The 5,494-nt window shown below is 38.1% G+C and overlaps 1 pseudogene; it reads right to left on the bottom strand.

Annotated features, from left to right (window-relative positions):
- Positions 1-1,956: 1,956 nt before the first annotated feature.
- LOC103782772 (ATP-dependent RNA helicase DDX18-like) lies at positions 1,957-4,341 on the bottom strand (annotated as a pseudogene).
- Positions 4,342-5,494: the final 1,153 nt, after the last annotated feature.

The raw sequence follows: 5,494 nt of genomic DNA, 5'->3' as shown, positions 1-5,494 counted from the left end.
TACAAATGGATCACTTTCTAGTTTTTGCATGTTGGGTGTTTCATATGCAAAGTTGACACTATTGGCTCTTCCTCAGTAAGATATACATCTCAAGTAGTTTTTGTGCAGTATGATGGAATGACCTGGCCTGATAGACAATATGATGGAGTGACTATACCATGGACAGAATCATCACTATCTCCTGACAATCTTCCACAATTCTAAGTTTTCTTATTTGTTCACTACAAATGTCAATATAGATTAAAAATCATTTACACCTTTTTATTAGCCTAGGAATTTTTGACCACCTTCCATGAGCCAGGTATTATGTGATGCCCTTTACATATAACCTCTCATGTCTCTATTATTCTATTTTATAGCTGAGGGAGCAGAGTTTCAGAGACACTAAGTAGATTGTCTGAGGCCAAACCTCTCTTAAATAGCAGTTAGGATGTGAATAAGAGTCTATCAAAATTCAAATTTTTGCTGTTTCTATTACACCACCATTCCTAGGTCACATTCCTAGTTGGATGGAAGGAGTTTGCTATGTAGAGTATTCATCCCCAAATTGCCTTTATTATGGAACCTTATAAAAAACTTGTACAAAAATCTAAATAAATAACTAAGACTGCATTCTCATTTTTGGTTTTTTTTTTGAGGTTATTATTAAATGACACAGGAAAATAATATGTTATGAAACAAGCTGGTTACAAGTAGTAGGTAGATGACTCCATTTTTGATAAAAAAGTTAAAAAGCATGAACATGCATATAAAAATTAGATTAGGTACAAAATACCAACAGTATTTACTTCTGCTCAGTAATTAAACATTCTTCCCTTCGCTTTTGTCTTTTAAAAAACATTACTTCTGAAACAAAAAAAAAAAAGGAAAACATGATCCTGGAGAGAGTTACTAAACATGAGGAATTAGGAATCCAAGAAGCCAAACCAGGAGCCCAGCAGTCAAGGTTGGAAGCCCAGGACAGGTCTGACCAGGGTGATAACGGCCAAGCCCAGAAATGGAAGATTGTTCTTTTCTTTTCCTACTGGAATATTCTTTACCAAACAGTTTCCTCTACATTAAATATTAGCACACTTACATTTAATGGGATCCTATGATTAACTGGCACAACAGCAAAATGATGCTAGCAACTTTTGTTTTGAATTGCTACAAAATCTATTATTTTGTAGTTATACATTATACAAAACACATTAGAAATCAAATGCTCCTAAAACAAAAAACCCATCTGACTTCGCTGTTTTTTTCTGACTGTTCATTTTCAATCTTCACAACAAATGTGTTTTTTGTTTCAGGGACTGGAAGAGGTAATTTTTCTCAGAAAGAAGCAAACATTAATATGTGTTGGGCACTGTCTGATGGCTTGGCTCTAAGTCCAGGGCAGTTGCCCTTGTCTTCTAAGTACTGTACAGAGCGAAAAGGCTTACCAAAATCCAAACCACCTTGAATTAAAGAAATCTGAATGAGGAGCGGCACCATTCTTTGTATGTGTGTTTTGAAAGTCTTTGCTGTGTTACTGAATGAAGAAATGCAGTATATTATACCTCTATTGATGTAAACGAGCCTCAAACATCTCAATTCCACCCTCTTCCTACCCCACACTCATCAAATGTTATGACTGCTAGTGACATTTTATTCAAATTACAACCCATAGTTTTTGCTCTAAAAAACAAAACACCTGAGAAAGGCTCATTGCTTTAAAATCAAGAATCTATAAAAGCAATGTCACCCTAATCCTAAGGTGCTTCTTAGGTATTTTCCAAAGCTCTTTGCTCTTTTATACTACAGCATTTTCAGGAGGAGTCATTAGGTACTCTCAAGGTCCGAGAAATAACTAAAAACAAAAAATAACCTGAGACTCTTTTCTGCATTACCACCAGCTTCCCAGCACACTAGGTCACCTTTTATAGCAGTAAGCAAAGCAACCCATGCCACAAAAATCTTCACAAACCAAGAAGGAAAGGTACAAAAAGAATTATATTAAAACAATAACGTACATTTGTGTGTATGAAGGAGGGATATTTAAAAATTTAAAATATTATATCATCACAAGAAAGAGCAGACATTCCTTGCTCTGCCCTTGGGCAACCAAGAAAATTAAAGCCTGTTTTATATCCCAAAAATAAAAGAGACTTGATAGAAGTAACAGTGCTCAGTGCTTGCAACCCAAGTCAGTTTATACTCTTGTTAGACCAGTCCAAATTCTAAAGGCTACAAAAATCCTGTTAGATCAAGGGGGAAAATTTCATGTTAGGACAAAGTTATTCAAGATAAAGAAAGGCATCTCTTGAGTGAGGGAACTGCCTGCTGCAGATGACTTTTTGCTAATGTGTTTAAAGATTATGGACTTCTCAACTTTCTTGGTTTTCTGGTAGCCAAATCCTCCTTGCTTTTTCTGCTTGCCTTCATTGCTGTTCATGTTCAGATCAACAAAGGGAGGCAACTTGAAGCCAAATGACAGAGCAATGTGAGGCAAATTTCAGTTATTAATGTTAAAGATCTGTTTCAGAGAATAGGAATCATAGGCTTGTATGTATGACTTATATGCTTCCTGGGCTGACTTATGAAGAAAGTAGTTCTTTTCAATCAGTTTCTCAAGCTGAGACTGAATGTCAGAAATTTTAGATCAGGAAAAGTCAAATTCACTTAATGGAACCTTGGATTGTTTCAAGTAGTGAAGGAAACCCAGCTCTTCTGGGTGCAAAATGAGCAAGGCATGCCTTCCCCCATTTAGGCCTCTGGCTGTTCTCCTCACACAATGAATACATTCCTTAGGGTCATCTGGAGGGTCATACTGAACAATCCAGTTGACTTCAGGAATGTCCAGTCCTCTTGCTGCCACATCCTTACACAATAGTGTTCCTGAATCTGCGTTGCAGAACTAGAAGAATGTGGTTGTATGCTTATTTTGCTTTTGCTTTCCATGAATGGCCAAGACAGCAAATCAATGTACTTCAGCAACCCGTAGGGGTATTTCACAGACATACAAGCTGAAAAGAGGACCATGAGCTTCTTCTTTCAGTTCTTCTTAAGGAATGTAAAGAGCAGAAGGTATCTCTTTTCAGAGGGACAAACAAAGTATCCCTGCTCAAGACCATCCACAGTTGCATTAGCTTTATCTTCATCAACACCAACATACAATGGCTCCTTTTTCGGAGAGATCCTTGCCAGGTCCTCAACTTTTCGAGTTTAGGCGGCAGAAAAGAGCATAGTCTGCCTGCGTGTTGGCAAAAGTTTAATAATTTGCTTTAATTTATCTTCAAACCCAACGTCCAAGATACAATCAGCTTCATCAATAGCCAGACCCTGCAGGTTTTTATACATAAACCCTGGGGTATTCTGCGTATGGTCCAGCAGACGGCCTGGTGTGACCACAATGATGTTGATCCCATTAGCAAGTTTCTGTGCTTCAGCAGATCTGTTACTGCTACCTATTATCAACCCATAGGTGTGCACATGGTGAGTCATTAGCTCTTTAAGAACACCAAAAGTTTGCATGGCTAGTTGTCTAGTAGGTGAGAGAATAAGGACCCCTGTTCCATTCCTGGGCGTGAACTTTAACTTAACAACGAGTTCAATTGCAGGGATGAGAACAGCCAAGGTTTTACCACTGCCTGTTTTCACAGCTGCTAGAAGATCCCTGCCTTCCAGAAGTGGTCTGATAGTTTTATGCTGAATTTCAGCCATGTTGGTAAAGCCCATTTCTTTTATTTCCTTCAGAGTGTTTTCATTGACAAGATTACATAGAGAAGCAAATGAAGTATCCTCAAAAGCTCCTGGCAGTCCCAGGTGCAGGCTGGGCACCTCACTGTCATCTTCATCATTATCTAGCTTCTCCACATTATTTTCTGTTTCTTTAGAAGTCTCGGCACTTTATTCTTCAGATTCTCCTTTGTTTTCAGTTTTTGCTTTTTTTGTATCAGGCCCAGCGTCATTCACCATTTTTCTCTTTTTCTTCTTCTTTTTCTTTTTTGATTCTGAGTTGGGAGACTGCATTTCTGCATCTCCATTGGTTAATATGGTGGATTTCTGGGGAGATTTTTTAACTTTTACATTTTCCACTGTTTCTTGAGACACGTCTCCATTTTGAGCTTCTGATAAGGCCACATTTATAGAATGTTTTGATTTTTTAACCTTTCTACCTCCCATTGTTTCTTCAGACACATCTCCATTTTGAGTTTCTGATAGGGTCAGATTTGAGGCCCCCTGCAACTTTAGGTTCCACTGCCACAATCTGAGGTTCTGCTTCTCCATTTCCTTGCTCAGGAGTTTCATCAGCAGGTGAGACATGTTGTCCAAGAAGTGCCTAGACCGCGGTGCCACAGTACGGCTCTGCATTCCCATTTTTTACATATTGATTTTGCTCCTCAAAGAACTCCATGAACCCAAGGAGCTGGTTGACGGAAGCCTCTGGTCATCCCAACTGAGTCTCCATTCCATCTAGGAGCAAGGGCCTCCAAAAAGCATTAAGTAGAAGGTTGCTTTCCCAAGACTCGAATACCAAGCAAATATTTTCTTCCAGAATTGAGGAAGGTTTTTCTAATGTCTCTTTAAAATTGCTCTGAAAATCTGAATCCAATGGAATAAACTAGATAGGGCTGTTGATTGTAGAGAACATCTATCACTAACTTTATACCTTTTCTCTTTTTAAAAATTCTTTTTGACATTATAAAAACAATATATGCTTATTGCAAAACATTAAAACAATACAGAGGTGCATAGATATAAAAGTGAACATTCTCGGTAGCTTCTTTCACTTACTCCCATTTTAGGAGGTAACTGTTAGGAGGTAACATTACCACCTTAGGAAGTAACTAGATTGTATATCACAAAATCTTTTCTGAGCTTTTATATCCCACCTCTGTACACACCTGCATATGCATGCACAGACATACACAGTTACATGCCTTTTCTTTTATATAAAAAAAGAAAGCATGCTCTAAATTTCATTATGCAGCTTTCAACTTAATACACCACACATAGATTCGTATGTCCATCAGTCATAATTCTGTTGGTTTATCACTCATAAATGGGAACAACACTGTTGTCCCCTCTCTTACAAGTTTGCCATGAGGATTAATCATATGTTCAAACATAGGCAAGGACAGTGGTACTAAAAAATGGCACAGAAGGCTTTGAGATGGCCATTGATGTATTATTTTACAGAGACATCATACAGATTATGTGATGAGCTCCAAGAGTAAGGATGAGGAAGTAATTTCTTGTTTTCCCACTCTGAATGGGACACTTCGTGATCTGCATATTACAAAAAACATGAAAGTGAGGTCAGGCTTGGCAGGGAAATTGCTGGCTATGAGCTTTTAGGACAATTAAGAAACAGCAGGATCATTCTGGCACAAGCTTCAACCAGTTGGCAGAAAAATGCCTCTTCTGCTCCTACAGTGACTGGCAATTCTAAGTAAATGGCTAAAATTGCCTTTAATGTCTGCCGGCAACTTCTTTCCTGAAGTCTTTGAGTCTTGTTGCATTTGCTTTG

Source organism: Pan paniscus, chromosome 8, assembly GCF_029289425.2.
Source record: "Pan paniscus chromosome 8, NHGRI_mPanPan1-v2.0_pri, whole genome shotgun sequence".
Classification (NCBI taxonomy): domain Eukaryota; kingdom Metazoa; phylum Chordata; class Mammalia; order Primates; family Hominidae; genus Pan; species Pan paniscus.
The sequence above is the reverse complement of the archived record's forward strand: the minus strand, read 5'-3'. Positions and strand labels throughout refer to the sequence as shown.